Source organism: Rattus norvegicus, chromosome 6, assembly GCF_021556685.1.
Source record: "Rattus norvegicus strain SHRSP/BbbUtx chromosome 6, alternate assembly SHRSP_T2T, whole genome shotgun sequence".
Lineage (NCBI taxonomy): Eukaryota > Metazoa > Chordata > Mammalia > Rodentia > Muridae > Rattus > Rattus norvegicus.
The window spans coordinates 80,281,033-80,301,151 of NC_141539.1; the positions used below are offsets into that span (position 1 = coordinate 80,281,033).

A 20,119-nucleotide genomic window follows, 5' to 3' on the forward strand; every position below is an offset into this window, starting at 1 on the left:
TCCTTAGCCCACACAGTTCAAACACAATTAAAAGGGAGTTAACTGCATTGCTTCTCACGAAGAAAGACACAGATAATTGTGAAATAAAATGGACAGGGCCAGATTGATATAAGTGTCTTCGCAGGCTCGGCTCTGAACGTAATATTTAAATACTGGAACCTGCATGAAATCCCACTTTGAGGTGACAGCCGGCAGGTAATTATCAGTAAAACAACATTATCAAAGTTCTCCTGCCTAGCGTGTTTGACTGACTGGAGTGCTTCTCCTTCCAAATCCCGCTAATATCCGTCTCAATCTGCTTTAATATGTTCACAAGTTGGGGCTTATTTCGAATCCCACTGGGTGAATGAGGACAGCACACTCTGAATTTGCATGCTACACACATTTCTTTCATTTGTAAAGGGTTCAGTGGGTTTTTCTTTATTTTCTTATTTTATTTTTTTAGGAAAGCTAGCCCAGAATAACAGAAAAACGGCTTCCTCAACAACTAGAATGAAAACAGAAGAGTGGATCATTTATCTCTTCTGCTTATTCTATTTATAGATCTCTGACGACAACCTTTGCTATATTTGAAGAAAAAGTCATCTTAATTTATCACTGATAATGCAATTTTCTAAAGGCATAAAAAAAATCTGGGGGAAAAAACAACACAGGTGGAAAGTTTTCATTTCTGACTTTGACCCTTTTTTTTTTCAGCCCACCTTCCTTGACCTCTAAGATGCCACCAATCAGAAAGAGACAGCTCAGAGGGCACTCCAGCCTACCCTCAATACCAGGTCCATCCCAAGACCCTGTTGCTACTTTGAAGCTAACTTCCAACTCACCCTTGCTTCCCAGGCCTCGGATTAAACTAAGAACGGCCAATCAATGACTGCCTCAACTTGAGATGCATTCCATGGGAGAGAGCCAACCCCTGACACTATTAATGATACTCTGCTCTGCTTATGGACAGGAGCTTGGCATAACAGTCTTCTGAGGGGTTGCACCCAGCAGCTGATGGTAACAGATGCAGAGACCCACAGCCAAACAAGATGGAGCTTGGAGAGTCTTGTGGAACAGTTGCGGGGGCGGGGTAGGAGGAGGAATGAGGGAGGCAAGTGGTCAAGGAGACCACAAGAAGACCTACACAGTAACCTAGCCTGGGCTCACAGAGACTGAACCACCAAGCAAAGAGTATGCCCAGGCTGGATCTAGGCCACTACACATTGGTAGTAGATGTGCAACTTGGTTCTCATGAGGGTCCCCTAACAATCGGAGTGGGAGGCAGCCTCTCTTGTGAGCCTTTGGGTCCCACATTTCCCGTAGTTGCTCTACCTTCTCTAGCCTCAGTGGAAGAGGATGCACTTAGATGTACTTAGTCTTGCTGTGACTTGAGTACTAGGGTGAGTATCCATGGGGAGGGCTTCCCATCTCTCAGGAGAAGGAAAAGGGGAATAGGGAGGGGTGTAAGGGTAGAAGAGAAGGGAGGAGGCTACGATCAGGCTGGAAAGTGAATAAGTTAATTAATTAATAGAGAAAATAAACTTTAATAAAATAGAGGTAAGTAATCAAGCAGGGCTGTGTTTCTGAATCCTACCACTGAGGCAGCTGGGTCATAAGTTCCAGGCCAGCCTGGGATGTATAGGAAGAGCCTATATCAAAAAAAGAAACAAGGGGCTGGGGATTTAGCTCAGTGGTAGAGCACTTACCTAGGAAGCGCAAGGCCCTGGGTTCGGTCCCCAGCTCCGAAAAAAAGAACCAAAAAAAAAAAAAAAAAAAAAAAAGAAACAAAATATCATCATCAAACCAAAATAGCAGTATTGTACCATACAAATCAAAAGTAAAGTTAGGATAAACTTAAAGGGCTGCTGTTTTGTTTTGTTTTGTGTTGTTGGTTAAGCATGTAGCAGGAGGCATGTTTGTATTGGAACATTCTGCCTTTGAAAGCTGGGTCAGTTAGACAGGCCGCTTCTCGTAGACCCTGAAGGTGCCAGCAACATGAAGGTGTTGTATCTAAAATCGAAGTCAAAATGATGAGTGAAATTAAGAGGAGTTGCCAGAGATGTAAATGGTTTTAAGTAAGGCTCCAGCAATTGCATAGAAATTACACACTGGGAGATCTAGACTCTAGGCGTGTCTGTCTAACCACTTTTCTGTGATGGTCCCCGTCCTGAATGAGCAAGATGGAGGAAGTTCTGTTGCCGATTTTAATGAGAATTCAAAGCTTGTTGAATTAAGATTCTTCTGAGGAGACGAGAGATTTTGCAAATGTTTTCTTGAATTCTTTTTTTCTGACTAGAGGTATTTCTGGAATCCTCATCCTATGAGGAAACTGAGAGGATTAATTAGCCTGTGTGGTCTGTAACTGATTGGATGATGAGAATTGCTGCTGAGGTATCAAAGAGCTATTTTTATTGTTTTCTGCAGGAAGAGCATCATCTTTTTCTCCAGAAGCTGGTTCTATCACCAAGATACCACCTGGGCTGGCACCAGTCCTCCTCCACCATAGCACTTTATTGCATCTAGGGCTCATGATACTCTTGTTGAAGAATAACCAAGTTTCACCCACTGGGAATATCTATATATTCCTATGCAGCCATGGACCAATAGACAATGCAGTTAGACCAGTTGAGCCTGTGGAAAGAAGACGAGTAGTGGAGGTCTGACAGTAGTACCTCGGTGATCTGTCCCAGGCAGTCACAGCTCCAGAGATTACACTCGTGGAGAAATTTACCATTATAAATTTTAATGTTTCGAGAGAAGCCTGAAGCAAGTGTGTGCAGAAAAGATTCCCTTGTATGCATTGGTGTGAGGGTGTCAGATATCCTGGCACTCGAGTCACAGACAACTGTGAACTGCCATATGGGTGCTAGAAATTGAACCCAGGTCCTCTGGAAGTGCAGCCAGTGCTCTTAACTGCTGAGCCCTCTCTCCAACCTCCCTTCCTGATTTTTTAAATGCTGTGATCAAAAATGAAATACACACATGGCCCAGATTTGGTCCTAAGTCCTGGGGCTGGTAAGATTGATCAGCGTGTAAAGACAGCTGCCACCATGTTTTATTACCCAAGTTTGAGCCTTGGAACTCAACTGGTAAAGGAAGAGAATCAGCGGCCAAACATATTGCCATCTGACCTCTGCATATATACTGTGGCACTCACAGATGCATAAATACACTCTGAAATTTAATTTTCAAAAATGTTTTTGCTCAGCATTGTAGCTCACACCTTTAATCCCAGCACTCAGAAGGCAGAGGTTGAAGAATCGTGAGTTTGAAGCCAGCCTTGACTACACTGTCTCCTCCCTCCTAATGAAGTCTCTGTCCTTGTCTTAATGGGCTCTCCTCAATGTGAAGTGATCGTGGCATTTTGTTTTGTTGTTTGTTTGTTTGTTTACAATACAGTACAGTGCAGCAATGAACAAGCAGGGCAGAGTTTTCTTCTAGGGGTGTTACCTTCTCAACCACCTGAAATTAAACTACATAACAAAAAAGCATTCTCTATCTCAAGACATGTCACTTCTCTAATGTGACTCGTTAATATGTTAGTGACCTCTGCTAACAGAGTTCTGATTCCGGTACATGCATGTATTATCTGACTTACACATCACAACGATCTCACTCTAAGAATGAGCTAGATGATACTGCTGTGACAAATCACCCCACAACTTCTGTGGCTTAAGACAGCCACACTTCATTGCTCCTGGTGACACAAACATGGGTTACTGGAATAGCTCTGCTGAACTGCAGCACAAACCCGAACCCACAGAAGTAGCTTCCCACTGGGTGCTTCTGCCATTCTCAAGACAGGAAGAATGTGGCTGGCCACAAGTCATTTGTGCTCCTCAATCTCCACCCCCAAGCTTCTGCTACACTAAATTACTCAACCTAAAGAAACACTTGGCAAGATAGATAGATAGATAGATAGATAGATAGATAGATAGATAGATAGATATGGATAGAGATAGATTAGATAGATAGATAGAGATGTATAGAGATAGATTAGATAGATAGATAGATAGATAGATAGATAGATAGATAGATATGGTTATAGATAGATAGATAGATAGATAGATAGAGATGGATAGATAGAGATAGATAGATAGATAGATAGATAGATAGATATGGTTAGAGATAGATAGATAGATAGATAGATAGATAGATAGAAAGATAGATAGATAGATAGGTAGATAGATAGATATAGATAGATAGATAGATAGAGATGGATAGAGATAGATGGATAGATAGATAGATAGATAGATAGACAGACAGATAGACAGACAGATAGACAGACAGATAGAGACAGACAGAGACAGACAGATAGATAGGCAGACAGACATTTGATTCATACAGGGGCAAAACCAGAAGCCCTACAACTTTGTGAGAAGACATTTAAACTCACAAGTCAGTCAGAAAACAGAAAATATGGTACCAGTGAGTCTTAATGCCCTCAGTCAAACAAGCAAAAAAGAGTAATAATTACCTTTTTTGTGTAGAAGCAAATGGTACCCTTATTTTTACTGATGGAAACAATAATTTTATAGTCCTTTTTGGAAAAAAAACTCTGGGGACACTTATTAAAATTAAATATTCACATGATTTTGACCTAGAACACACACTTTTGGAGTCCACTTGTGCAAAAAAAAGCCCTAGTACAGAAGGACACTTATCCAAGGTCAACTATGGCATTGTTTAATATGCCAGGAAACTGAAAATTAAGCCATGGTGCATGCACACCATGGAAAAATTACAAAACAAAGTAGCATTTTAACAGTTACCTTGAGGAGGTGCTTCTGAAGTATTTAATAATAAAAACAAAACAAAAAATGGGGAAAGAATATATTTAAATAATCATGTTTGTTAAAAACCAATACTCTACAAAAACTTCTGCATAGGACTATACGTGTATATCCTTAATACACATCCAGAATTACATGTAGACGGTTTGAGTGTTCTCATAGCCATGTGCTAATTTGATGCACAGATGCTAATGGGAGAAGATGCGGGATAGGAGATAAGGGGGGAGCAACATGAAAAGGGGGAAGAAAAATAGGCAAAAAAGCACAACATCAATGAAAAATTATACGTTGTGTGGGCATATAAATAATTGATAGATATAATGAAAATGCAAACCTGTTGATTAAAAAAGGAAAGAAAGGAAATTACTCCAAACTGATGTTGACTATGACTTCAGCTTTGTTTGGATTGTAAGGGCCGCCAAGGACTTAAGCTTAGCTAATGGCGGGTGCTTCCCAGAGGATGACATCAATATAGTCAAAGCTTCTCACTGTTGGTGAGAGAGGATAACTTGGCCATGTACTTGTTGGATATCCGAAGTAAAATACATGAACCTCTAATCAGTCAGATCCCCCCACACCCGACTCTTCAGGGTCTTCATAGAGAAGGTGACCTCGGTGACACTGTTCTTCCCTATGCTGAAAGCTATGCCCTTTGGTTGAGTCCCTGAAAGGGAGGATGGCTTGATTAGAGCTGTGTAAACAAATCATTTCAATAGTGATAGTTCGATCTAGGGTTGCTTCTATAGTGAGAGGTAAGTCTGGTAGTCAATTGTAACAGAAATTAATGCATGTTTGGAACTGGGTCTTCCGTGAGAAGAAAACTGACCATTTCACAGCTGAACAGCTGTGAAGACGCAGCTAAACTCTCCTTTGGCATGGCTGATTAGCCCTACTGAGGCTACTGGAGTATTGCTTTCCTTTCCCCATGATCTGCCTTGTCCCTGCAAACCGTTTTCAGCCACCAGTCAACCACAGTTCAAAGAAGGGGAGGAGCTCATAGGTCCTTCAGCTTCCTCAGTCTAGCTGTGGATACTAACAGAACACTTGATGGACACAGTATCTGCCCTGCAGAGCATAGCCAATGACATTAGTAATCTCTATTCTCTCTGGGCCAGTGTACCCATATAGTCTCAACATCGGACTTCAGAGAGCTCTCTTATTCTGCCTACCAGCACTTACAAGAACAATGCTGTGATTTGCAATGCTGTGATTGCTTGACTAGTTTCTGTCTCTTATACTAAAGCATAATTTGTAGATGGCTAGAAATAACACACTGCAAATCCAGCACATAGCATCAGGCACATACCCAAATCTAATAAAAAATGTATGGTCTTAATGGATGAGTGTATAAAATGAGGGAAATGAGATCAAATATCCCTCATACTTCACAGTATGAGACTCTAAACTCAAGAGACTATGATTTTTAAAAATTGGCCCTAACTCTGTCCCTCTGCCCAAACGTGTAGTAGATTCAGTAGCCAAAGGTGAGTTCGTGTGAGCTGGAGAAGTTGAGAGCGCTGGCTACTGTCCCAGAGGACTAGGGTTCACTTCCCAGCACTCATGTGGTAGCTAACAGCCATAGGGAATTCAGTACCTTCTTTTGGCCTCCAGGATACTGAACACATGTGGAATACAGGCATACACACAGGCAGAACACTCATATTTATAAAATAAAAAATTAAGTGAATCCCTTTTAGAAAGGAAAAGTGAACCCCTTAGTCATAGTCGTGCATGTGTGAAAGCTATAGAATGTCATTTCCTTGACAGCTCAGCTCTCAACAGAACTGCAGCTCATGAAAGCTAGACGTCTGTGGTAGAGGGGAGGTTTTCAGTCTCCCGTTCGAGGTTTTCTTGGATCTTGAAATCAAAACAAAATCAAAGCATGAAAGAATTTGCAATTGTTGCTTGTTGGGTCCAGTGATTTCCAAACCGTATTTCAACAGTGGAAAGTGCTTTTCAAAAAGAAATGCTACACAGAAGCTCCGTATTTCTGTTCCTAAGTTTCTGTCTATATAAACAATACAGATAGCAAGAGAGGAGGGAGGGAAAGAGGAGGAGAAAGTGGTAGACAGGGGAGCAGAGGAGACAGGGGAAGAAGGAGGAAGGTTGGGGAGGAGCAAAGAAAAAGATTTCCATCATAGTCTCCCTTAGCAACTTTTCCTGCCAGAATAAACCCTCCTTCTTTTTGTTTCCATTTAATGGATTATTGCCTACACTCTTCTTGCACATAATCCCACAGAAATCAGATGATCATTCATTCAGTCGTCCCCTCTTTTTTTTTTTTTTTTTTTGGTTCTTTTTTTCAGAGCTGGGGACCGAACCCAGGGCCTTGCGCTTCCTAGGCAAGCGCTCTACCACTGAGCTAAATCCCCAACCCCTCAGTCATCCCCTCTTAAGAGTGGGATCACCATACTTTTATTTTGTTTGTGTAGCTTTATTTCAACAGGATAATTTCTGAAAATACAAAATGTCATAGGCACTTGTTTCTGGTAACAAGAAATAGAGGTCTTAATTAAAGGAAAAGGTAGTGACCTTTATCATTACACGTTTAAATTTTGCTAAGGGGTATAGTAATGTAATGAACGAAGGCATCATCACACGCTAGCAGCTGACAAGATCTCATCCCAACAGGAAGGATGTTGGTGCAGTTAAGGACATAGGCAAGGCTATATGTACCAAGAGCAGTGGAAGTGCCATTGATCTGAAGTTGGCATGGTGACAACTGCTGTGCGGTTCTTGCTCTTCACAATTAAGGTGTCTCTCTTGAACTGATTGAAAGCTGTTTGATAAGTACACTTTCTTCGAGATGGTTGTACTCAGTTGGGGGTCTTTTTATTAAGCTGAAGTTTCATCATTAGCTGTGACTGGCACCAGCTGCTGTATAAATTCCATGTTGATATGGATCTCCACTGGTATTCCAAATATTGCAGGTGAGTCTCCGACTCCAAATCCTCAATCATGGAGTAGGAATAATTAGCATCTGATAAATGCAGAATTGAGAGGACTCTCATTAGATGACACAGTACCGGGGACACAATTCCACTGCAGCTCCTCAAATACTAAACCAAATAGGACTCAAAAAATAATTATTTTTTTTCCTAAATCTCTTCAATTCCTAAAATTTTTCCCTACACTTGATTCTAATGGGAAAATTAGGCCAGGGATCCAATACCGAATGCTGACTCCAAACTCCTGTGCATCCTAGATCTTACCTGGAGGCTCTGATTCCAGAGAAAGCACCAGGCCTGTGTGGAGTGGACCTGTATGAATGCTCTCCCCCTCTAAATGGTTTATAGTTATTGCTGTGAGCACAAGAAAGAAAATTTCCTATTACGTATCCAATATTATTTCAGTGGGATAAATATACGCATATATCATATGTCTCTTAAAAATAATAAAAACCAGAGCAAGTTTCTTTACAAATAATGTGGGCTTTAGAAAACCACTCATCTTACGGCCAGTGTACGCCAAGGAGAATGTTTCTTAAATGTATTTGTATCTGAGGAGATATATCTTAAACCACACTTAAGTTGAAACATGGATCACACTGAAGCAAATTGACTTCTTTATCTGTAAAGTGCAGGCAATATTAGCCTTAGGTTCTCAGGGCCACTCCAAGCCCTCACAGAGTGTCTGCATGGGATGTAGCGTGTGGATGGCATCAAATGTCTATTTTCTAGTTCTGAAAAGCAAATGAGCACAGTCTAGTGGTTTAAAACAACCAGGACTATCTCACAGTTAGCGTAAGGTCAGGATATGACTCAGACAAGCCTTCTGCTTCAGGCATCAGTAAGCCACAGGCAAAGTGTCTCTCCAACTGTTCCGGTCTGTAGGCTCGACTGGGAAAGCAATCTCTTCCAAACTCACTTAAGCTCTTGACAGAACTTGTTTCCTGTGGTTCCAGGAACAAAGATCTGGGCTTCTTACCAGTTAATGGCTGAGTCTGCTGAGCTGCCACACTGTGTGCACTTCTACAGGGTTGCTATTCGTCGAGACGGCAACAAGTGAGTCTTCTAGAAAGACTAGAAAGGGGCATCCTTATATTATGTGACACAATCACAGGAAGGACACCTTACCACCAAAAGTCTATAGCTGTAAGGAAGCCTTTTAGAGCCTATAGCTATAAGTAAACCTGTTCACACTCAAGGGTGTGAGCACCAGGGAGCAGGGACCGCTGGTGGCTAGCCTGGAGTCTGCATGCCTCATACATTGAATGAATGAATGAATGAATGAATGAATGAATGAACGAACGAACGTAGAAGAAAATAAGTTAATAACTGAGTGAAGCTGGGTATGATATACCAGCCATAAACCCTTTGAATAGTAGAAATACAGTGCAGAATAAATGGGGCTAAGGGGGGCAATAAAAAGCCAAGGTGACCTATCACAAGTGTTTCACCCTCATGAATACACAGTGTAAAGACTTGGGAGACTTGGGCTCCGGGATCCAGGAAATGTCAGAGTGTATTCGCAAAAGGTATCCTAAAAGGAAAATTGAGTCTTTTAGTCCCTCTTCCAAGTAGTTTCTTTTCTTAAAACTGAGCCAAAAAGATAAATTAGAGCAAGGTAAAATGATCAAATATATTACATACATTTTTACCATCAAAACAGTAAAACAAGCTAAAACAGAAACAAAACACAGATCAAAAGTAGAGTTTTCTTCTCCAAGCCTGTGAAAATGTATTGAAACATGCATAAGAACCAATACCCCAGGGAGTAAACGGGCAAAGGATATGGATAGGTGATTCGTGCCCAGGAACACAAGTTGTTGCAGCATAAAAACTGAAAATAGGTTACATCTAATATACGGTCTGAGGAGGTGGTTCTGAGGTTAAAGAAACTCATCGCACAAGCCTGAGAACCTGAGTTCCAAGTCTGATCTCCGGAACCCACATGTAGACGGAAAAAGAACGAAGTTGACAAAGTTGTCCTCTGATCTCCACGTGTACATCATTGGATGATGCTACACACACACACACACACACACACACACACACACACACACACTATTTAAAGACTAAATAAAATCTAGTATACGTGAAAGGGGTCATGGGCCTTATGAAAAATTAAGAAATAACCCATAATTTTTGCTACCTGATTACTGTGAGAAATCAGACAGTAAAATAAATTACATTAGTGTTATTCACCAAACACCTGGCATAGCTTGTAGCTCACCATGGGCAGATGGATGTTTGATGATAATTGACTCTCAGTCAGTCAGTGGTGGAGAGCTATGATGAATGGCTGCCGTCTCCCGAAAACCAGAAAATTCCTTCTGAGCTCACAGGTTCAGGGTAACACGAACCTGACAGAGAAGGGGAAAGATACTTGGAACTCTTCCGGGTTCAGGTTGACGTGTACTGATCCCAGAGCTGGAAAACAGGAAAGCAGAGATAGTCCGGTTTGATTCATAAAGAACAGGAAACCAGGCAGTATGGTAGACTTTCTGCCCAAGACTGAAGTCCACGTCTCTATTTTTAAAGGTGCTGTAGTAGCATCTGTTTCTTTGTGGGGGTGGGAGCAACACGCCAGGCAGCTCCTGCTCCCCTCCGCCCTCACCCCACACAGGGACAATGACACGGATTCCGTTCTTTCCCCTACCTCAGGCCGGTGCCGGGTAGATGGAATATTAGTTTATTTGTGTCAGGGTCGGGAACAGAAAGGCTAACAAGTGAAGCATTTGTTGTTGCCATTAAAGTCATTTTTCTCTTCAGTGGGAATAAAACAGACAGAGATGGAATTCTTGCTGGAGCCTAGATAGGGTCAGAGAGAGTGGACACTTGAGGCAGCTGTGGCACCAGGTAATAGCAGGAGGATGAGACCCTGTGAATGAATCATACCAACAATGGTGGACAGGCACCTGAGAAATCTGAGTCATGGGCAGAGCCTGTGGTCTCACCACACAACCCCAGGCTGCCTGGCTATGAGAGGCTCGGCAAGCTCTTCAAGAAGCCATCGTGAGCCACCACCCTCTATGATTAAAGGGAGGGCTAGTCTGGGACCTGAGACAGGGCTAGGGGACAGGAAGGTGACATAGTGAAGGCAAATCAAGAGGACAAGGAGACAGAAGGTAGAGAGCAGAGGCTGTAGCACTTGTTACAACGCTCCTGAAGGGAGAAATACATTGCAACACAGATATCCCTAACTCTGAACAGACACATTTGTTCCTTGTACTTGACCTCACTAAAGACTGTGGGCCTCACTTGGTCCTCACTGGTCTGTTCTTTTTTTTTTTAATTTTTTATTAGATATATTTCTTTACTTACATTTCAAACGTTATTCCCCTTCCCGGTTTCCTGTCCATAAGCCCCCATTCCCTCCCTTCCCCTCCCCATAAGGGTATTTCCCCCTATACATCTCCCTTTTTGCCCCCTTATATTCCCCTGCACTGGGGGTCCAACCTTGGCAGGACCAAGGGCTTCCCCTTCCACTGATGCCCCAACAAGGCTATTCTCTGCTACATATGCAGTTGGAGTCCTGGGTCAGTCCATGTATAGTCTTTCGGTAGTGGTTTAGTCCCTGGAAGCTCTGGTTGGTTGGCATTGTTGTTTTTATGGGGTTGCAAGCTCCTTCAGCTCTTTTAATACTTCCGCTAATTCCCCATTCTCAGTTTGGTGGTTTGCTGCTAGTATTGACCTCTATATTGGACATGCTCTGGATGTGTCTCTCAGGAGAGATCTATATCCGGTCCCTTTCAGCATGCATTTTTTAGCTTTATCAAACTTATCTGTTCTCCTTCTAACTTGTATAAAAATAGACTTTGGTCTCTGTCATTTAAGTGTAGTTACCCTAGGCTCTTTGTGGCTCATCCACAGAGTACATTTAATAACCTTTTTCTACATTTCATGAACATGTTATGTTTCTATCAGCATACCTTCCTTGGACTAACTCTTCCTCAGACTAACACAGGAATTTGATCAACTTGATCAATTAGCATATAAATACAATAAACAATATGGCAGGTTAATATTTTTAGGATACCCATGAAAAAAAAAAAAAGAAAATGAAACCCTAACTACCAGATCCTGAGTGTACCTTAAACTTTACAGAACTTTTGCAGCGATCACCATCTCTTTCCCTGTACACTCTCAATTTGGAATAATCTTATTGAACGTTTTGTTTCTACACATGCTGTATTAATCCTTTGCCTGCAGTTCCTCTTCCAAGATAAGAAACTGAGATAGCAAGAGGCATTAAACACAAAATAGAAAGAAAATCCTACCCAAGAATACAGGAAAAACTCACACTGTCTCAATTCTGCAGACCCAAAACGGGAATCCCAAACCTCAAGACAAGAAGAACGTGTAAATCACCTTGGAGGCATCTATTCTGAGAGTAAAAAGCAGAAAAAAATGACAAAAAGATTAACTTTCTCTTTACTCATCCATAATTTACAGCATCTGCCTTGCTCGCTTCTCCTCCATCCTATCCCCTCGCTTGAGCTTTCAATCCACTTGGATTGGCTCTTCCTGACACATCAAACCGCCATGACTCTGACGTCACCAGGAACATAGCCAATGATTTCCCATGGCTTATGGGGAATCCTCTGTCATCGTTCCTGACTCAGATACTACCCGGTCAAGATGATTAGTACTATTGCTATGGAATTATGTCTTATTAGAAACGATTTCCAAATTTTTCTTTAATCTACATTTAAACTCCGTGTTCAAAGTAGACTATTCCTAACATCTCTCACCAGGATCACAGCATGGAGTGCATAGATTATAATGTGGACCTCAGACTCGCAATGTTGTAGTCATAATATTTTTAAGGTGAAGGAGACAATAGTACTAAGAAAGTATAAAAAGTAAATGAAATCCATTAACCCATTCTTTTTGTCATAATATCAATAGCAAATATCAAGTTAATCTGTTGGTGAAAAAAGCAAATATTACTTCTAATTCTTAATGTGAATGTAGCTTCCTCATTCCTCTTAAAAATGTTTACAACAGTTCTACTATTACAAACTGAGTACAGCAACCAACCACCAATGTGGCAAAGATGTGTAAACACACAAGTGCCTGTGTGCCTGAATATGGAAAAATAGTCAGGTAAAACTTAGAGTCCTGATAAAATGGAGTATCTAGACCAGGAGTTCTAAACCTGTGGGCTGCAAACCCTTTATGGGGAGTCGCATATCAGATATCCTGCATATCAAATATTTATATCACATATAAATACAGTCAAATAATTCTATGGTTCAGGGTCATTACAACATGGGGAACTTTTATTAAAGAGTCATAGCATTAGGAAGTTGAGAATCACTGATCTAGATGTTATCAAAAAAATAGTAATTATGGCCTGGTGTAGTGGCACACATCTTTAACCCTAGCACTTGGGAGGCAGAGGCAGAGGATCTCTGTGAGTTTTACATAGCATATAAGTTCCAAGACAGCAAGTTCCAGGACAGGTAGGACCACGTATAGAAACCCTGTCTCAAACAAAACAAAGAGTTAATGAGGGCTGGCAGGTGGCACCATAGTTAAAAGCATGTGTTGTTCTTGCAAAGGACCCGGGTTCAGTTCCTAGCACCAGCATCAGGCGGCTCACAACCGTCTGCAACTCCAGTACCAGGGGATTCGACACTCCTCTGGCCTCCCAAGGCATCTGCATGCACATAGCACATATGCACATAAAATAAACAAATCTTTATGAAATAATTTAAACCTTTAACATAAAAACACTGCTTAGCTTATATTGTATTGACACAGCAGCGTCAAAAGAACACGCAGTATTTTTAGGAATATTTTCCCGAGGTGCAGGAAAAAGTCGAGAAAAGAAGTGCAGAAAGAAGTAAGGGCAGTCCAAAATAATGGCATAGATGTGGCTTAGAGGTAAGCACTGAGAAACTAGGGTGCAGCATAAGTCGAGAAAATAAGAAAGCGTCAACCCTCGTTAGTAACTACTTCTAAGAGTTAAAGGTAGCAGCTATAACAAGGCTATCTGGAGAGGAGGAGAGCCTTTTCTAGAGTGAACGGAAATGTCCCATCTCAAAAAAAAAAAAAAAAGAGTGCTTGGAGTATGATCTAAATGAGCACCTAAAGTGGCTTGAATCTAATTAGGAGCCTGTCACTGCAAAATGTGGCTGACGAATATGGTGGCACGGACTCAGAGACGGTAGCACACATGTGTAACTCCACCGCTTCGGAGGTGGAGAGAGCAAGATTGTGCTTTCTCAGAGGACAGCCTGGGCTGTATAGCACGATCCTGAACCCCATATTAAATGTGTATGTGTCTGTCTGTCTTTCTGTGTGTCTGTCTGTCTCTCTCTCTCTGTGTCTGTGTGTGTGTATGTCTGTCTCTCTGTGTGTGTCTGTCTCTGTGTGTGTGTGTCTGTCTCTCTGTATGTGAGTATCTGTCTCTCTGTGTGTCTGTCTGTCTCTCTGTGTGTCTGTTTGCCTCTATCTGTGTGTGTGTGTGTCTGTCTGTCTCTGTGTGTGTGCGTGTCTGTCTCTCTGTATGTGGGTATCTGTGTCTCTGTGTGTCTGGCTGGCTGGCTGTCTCTCTGTGTGTCTGTTTGCCTCTATTTGTGTATGTGTGTCTGTCTGTCTCTCTGTGTGTGTCTGTCTCTCTCTGTGTGGGGGTGTCTGTCTGTCTGTGTGACACGAGACACCCTGTTTGACACACTTATGGGTACAGTTAGGAAGGGAAAAAGTCACGAGTTCCATCTCTACAAGTTTCTAAACGCAAGCATCCACCTGGAATGCCATAGCTAAGTATAAACTACAGAGGTGAAACCAGAGAAGCACACACCAACACATGCACGTCAATGGCAGATAAAATGAGACTAAACAGGGCAGGCAGTGCATAGAGAGTGTGAGTCACCGACAGTTACCATGCAGCCTTGTGCAAAGGGCTTAGTGTTATCAGAGCCTTCACTCGACCCCTCGTGGCCATTGTCAGGTTTCTCGATCCAGCGCCTGCCTTATTCCTTCTCTTATGACTGATGGTCTTAGGAACATTAGGTACTCTTCAGGCCTTACTCCTTCCGGCTGCTGCATCCTCTGCTCTGTTAGCCTCTTCAAAGCCCAAACTGCGGCTACCCACAGTGTGCCTGTCGCGTCCTCAGCCCTTTCCATGCAGCTCTCTTACACAGCGAGGGTCCCTGTGAGCAGCGCTGGTTGCATCCTTCACGCTTTTGGCCTCCCCTGAATGACGTTGAAACACTTTAACTTGTGAGACTCAGTTTTACAATTCCCTGTCTAGCAGACATCCCATAATATCTTTAAACCACCACAGTTGCACAGTCTGCGTTTCAATAATGTTCAGGTACATAAATATGCACTGGAAAAAAAAAAGACTCTGAGCCAGGCACAGTGATAAGTACCTTTAATCCCACCACCTGGGAGCAAAAGAATGTGGATCTCTGTGAGTTCGAGGCCAGCCTGGTCTACACAGTGAATCCACAACATCCAGAGCTACATAGTGAGGCCTTCTCTTGAAAACAAAACAAAAAGGGAAAGAAAAAGAAAACTACTACAAAGATGGCAATCAAAATAAAAAACATACATTAAAAATCTGAGAAGAGGGGGCTGGAGAGATGGCTCAGTGGTTAAGAGCACACGGCTTCTCTTCCAGAGGACCCAGGTTCAATTACCAGTACCCCCATTTCACCTCACACTGTCTAACTAAAGTTCCAGGGGATCCAGTACCCTCACACAGACATACATGCAGGCAAAACACCAAGGTGCATTAAATACAAATAAGTCATTTTCTAAAAATTCCAAGAAGATTCTATTCTGAATAGACTTGGTAGGTGATAATCTTGTTCCAATTTTTTATATCTGCTCTATTATTTCATGCATGAGTGTTGTCTTTCATATGTATGTGCACTACATGTGTGCCTGGTACCCAACGAGGTCAGAAGAGGATATCAGATGACCTGGAACTGGAGCTATAGATGGTTATGACCCACCTTGTAGGTACTGGGAACTGAACCCAGGTCCTCTGCAAGAACAAAAAGTTATCTTAACAACTGAGCAACTCTGCAGCTCCCTTTCGTTCCAATTTAAAAAACATAAATTATTCTGAGAATGTAAATTGTTGGTGGAGTTCATGCCTGAAAGACAACCCCAGATTTCAATTTTTTGGACATAAACCTAGATAAAACTCCTTAGCCCTGTACCGTTTATACTTAATTTTTAACCGAATAAAAATTCATAGAACACTCGGGGGTTAGGGATTTAGCTCAGTGGTAGAGCACTTGCCTAGCAAGCGCAAGGCCCTGGGTTCGGTCCCCAGCTCCGAAAAAAAAGAAAAAAAGAAAAGAAAAAAATTCATAGAACATTCAATTAACCATTGAAAGTTGCCTTTTTCCAGCGGTATTTAGTACATCCATAATATTGTGTAGCCACCTCCTCTCTCTAGTTCCCAAATTGTTTCATTACTCCAGAAGAATGCCCTGTGGTCTCTAAGTAATAACTTCTTATTCTTTCTCCCTGCCTCCTGGAAACCGCAAATCTGTTGTAAGTTCTAATGGAAAGTAAACATATAAATGGCGTTGTCCTGACTGTATTCGTTAGGGTAAACTACTGGTCCAGCTCCAGTTGGATGAGTGAACATTAATACCCTTGGAGCTCTGCACGACAATCACTTGTTTTCCTTTCCGTGACCTTCCGGGTCACACTGCAGGCAGGGCTCACATTTGAGCTGTTCATCACTGGGTCTGCTGCAGCTGTTACAGTGAATGACCAGTTGGGTGCTTCATATCTGTAAGATTCATTCAGAATTAACCCAACAAAGAAAGTTGAAGAATCCAGGTAACTAATACAACTAATAAATGGTGAGTCAAACTTAAGCTTCAATTTCTCTCTTAGCACTCTCAGCAAACTAGAGAACTTGTCTGGGAGGAGTGGCATTGTTTAATCTTGCTAAGAAGCCTACAAGACGAATGCTAACATTATATCATAAAGTTGGGATGGGAGGCAGACATGTGTAAATCCAGTCCGAGTTAGCAGGAAAATGAAGTGAAGACATCCATTTAGTTAGGCTGTTGAAAAATACCGCCCTAGTGCCACATTAGTTACACCTTTTAGGAAGAGGAGATAAAAAGAGTGTCAGAGCCACAGAGGATGGAGGACACCAAGAAAGCAAGGCCACTAAATCAACATGATCAAAGCTCTTGTATGAACCCACAGGAACTGAAGCAGCATGAACAGGTCCTGCAGTGGTTCTCACAAGGTCCTCAGTGTATTTATTGTGGCTTCCAGTTTAATTTTATGGAATTCCTGAGTAGGAGAAAAAGTGTGTCTCTCCTTCTTACACCCTCTCTTGGGCTCTGTCTTGTCTATTGATTTATCTTGTTCAACTTTGATGGGATAGTTTTTGTTTTATTTCATTATGTTTTATTTTGTTATATTTTAAAAAATAAATAAAAGTCTATTTAAAAAACTCTAAAATACATTAAATTGACTATCCATAACGGAATATATACCTATAATCTTACTTGAAAGATGAGAGCAGGAGGATCAGGAATTCAAGGTTATCCTCATCTACAGAGAGAGTTTGAGGTCTCCTGGACCACAAGGGAACCTGTCTTGGATGAGCAAATGAATGAATGAATGAAATATATATGCAGCTGAGTTTGTTTTCAATGCTTTTATTTTCTCAATCCATATAATAACAATAATCTTACATGTCTAGTTCTTATCAATTGAGTAAGTGGTAAACATTTATAGCTCTAATACAGGGACCAGCAAGATATTCCAGTGAATAAGAAAGTTTGCCATCCGAATGCTATCATTAAACCACTGAACTGAGAACGGGACCCCCGTTGAAGGAATCAGAGAAAGGACTGAAAGAGCTTAAAGGGACTTGAGACCCCATATGAACAATGCCAACCAACCAGAGCTTCCAGGGACTAAGCCAGTACCCAAAGACTATACATGGACTGACCCTGGACTCTGACCTCATAGGTAGCAATGAATAGCCTAGTAAGGGCACCAGTGGAAGGGGAAGCCCTTGGTCTTGCCAAGGCTGAACCCCCAGTGAACGTGATTGTTGGGGGAGGGTGGTAATGGGGGGAGGATGGGGAGAGGAACACCCATACAGAAGGGGAGGGGGAGGGGCTAGGGGCATGTTGACCCAGAAACCGGGAAAGGGAATTACAATCGAAATGCAAATAAGAAATACCCAAGTTAATAAAGAAAAAAAAAAGCTTGCCATCAAATCTGATGGTCTAAGGTGATGCCTTAGATTTACACGATAGAAGGAGAAAGAGCTCTTGTCCTATATGACAGAAGGAGAGGACCAACTCCTATAAGTTGTCATCTGCACTCTACTCATGTGTTATGGTATGTGTGTTCCCACACACATATGAACACGCATGCACACACACACACACACACACACACACACACACACACAAACTGATATATAAAAAGCTGGAACTCTCCACTGTCTCTGGTAGATTCGAGATTTGTTCAATAGCAGAGCATTTTCCTATGTGTGTGAGGCTAGAAATTCAACTTCTAGCATTGTAATATACAATATTAATATAATATATATAAATAGATCATATATACATATATGCATATATATTACTGACTCCATATAATTTTCTTCTTGACCATCATCTCCCTCATTATCATCATCAACAACCACTACTAACATTGGATAGTAGTTGAAGTTTACAAATTATTTCTATACCTCCTTTCTTGCCCTTAATATCTCCATTACTCCTTAATATCTCCAGTTACCTTAATATCTCCATTTTGCTGAAAGTAAAACCAGGAGTCGCGAAGGCTCAATGAGCTGCATGGGCTCTCAGAGCTGGGATGAATAGCCGAGTCTCAAGTCTGTCAAGTCCACATGTCTCAGCTTCTATTCTACCACGTTGAGTTCCATCTCTTTGGTGGGTGGACCACTTGCAGTACTGACAGTTGGCTTGATTTAGAAAATATTAAATTTTTTAATTTAATATTTAAATTTAATATTTAAAATACTTAATATTAAATAGTAGACCTTTGAGTGGCTACCTTCACCATAGCTCCAAGAGACCAATCCATGAGTGTAGACTTAATCTGAGAGGAGCCTCATCTCACATCTGTGTGCTCTTTGTCAAGTGCCACCACACATTAAGAGTGTGCTTTGAAAATTAATTATTAATTTCAATTAATGGTATTTTAAAAATTTAATATTAGCATTCAAATTCAGAGAGAGAGAGAGAGAGAGAGAGAGAGAGAGAGAGAGAGAGAGAGACTCATTGAGCTCCTAGTTCTAGAGACTCCAGAGTATAATGAGTTCCTCTGTAGACAACTTCTGTCTTGGACGGAAGCGCTTGAAGACATAGGATGTTTTTAGGGAAGCTGGAACATGCTATCTTGCAGGAAAGCTCTTTAAGTTCAGGAAGGAAACAAGTAGAAGGCTCAGGTCCCTAAAACTGATCAGATTCACAGGGTTCCTCCCTATGGCAGAGAGGACTAGGAGAGAAGCCAGGCAGAGCTGTCTGGAAATAACAAAGTCCAGCCAAGCTGGCTGAAAGAGACTCAGACCAACTGAGCCACCCAGGAAGAACACTCTGCAAGTGTAGAACTGACTGAGGTTGCGCAAGACTCCAATCACCATGATCTGTCACCCACTCCGGGGTAGGATTGGCGATGCAGCTGTCTTTGAGTTACTTCTGCTCCTGTAGTCACCCCTCACCCATATTCCCATAAACAACCCCAACGAAACACCAATTGGACTTTGATGATATCCTTACTTTGGTCTGTGTTGGTTTCATATCTAGGGGCAGCAGATGTTTCTTCATGTCTCTGGGGGTAATGTCAATAACACTATGGTCCTGGCTTCAGCTCAGCTCTGGTGAGATCTCCTTGGAAGTCAGCAGCAAAGCTAAGTGAGAAAAGAGGTGGCACCCCAAGACAGAAAGTTATGGAGCACTTTAGGTGCTCGGAGGTTGACCGTGCTTTTATGATAATTCACTAGAACTAACCCAGAGTCCATAGGAATTGTCATAATCCATCCAAGGGCAGCACCTTCAGCAGCCCAACAGCTTCTCATGAGCACCTACTGTTTTGTTTTGCTTTGGTTTGGTTTGGATTTGGTTTTAATTTTTTGAAACAGGGTCTCTGTGTGTTATCTCTGGCTGTCCTGGAATCTACTGTGTAGTCCAGGCTGGCCTCAAACTCAGAGACTTGCCTGCCTCTGCCTCCCAAGTGCTGGGATTAAAGGTTTGTGTCATCACCACCTCTGAGGTTCTATATTTTAAAGATCCCAGCACCTCTCCCGGGCCACACTGAGGAGTAGGTAGGCTTCCAACACATGAACAAGCCACACCTGAAGCATGGCAAGCAGTATCTAACAGAACCCAGATCATCACGCTTGACCGACATGTGGATTGGGGG

General features: G+C 41.9%; 1 long non-coding RNA gene across 2 annotated transcripts in view; it reads right to left on the minus strand.

The window, feature by feature from the left end:
- Nucleotides 1-6,663: 6,663 nt before the first annotated feature.
- Nucleotides 6,664-20,119, minus strand: part of LOC100911923 (uncharacterized) — a 41,867-nt gene continuing 28,411 nt past the window's right edge. The window contains exons 5-8 of one of the 2 annotated variants that reach the window (XR_015622422.1): nucleotides 18,473-18,659; nucleotides 9,951-10,147; nucleotides 8,703-8,797; nucleotides 6,664-7,755 (exon numbers count right to left, since the gene is read on the minus strand). This is a non-coding gene — a long non-coding RNA (uncharacterized LOC100911923). The remainder of the gene's footprint in view (nucleotides 7,756-8,702; nucleotides 8,798-9,950; nucleotides 10,148-18,472; nucleotides 18,660-20,119) is intronic. The other variant, XR_015622421.1, reaches the window with a different exon arrangement.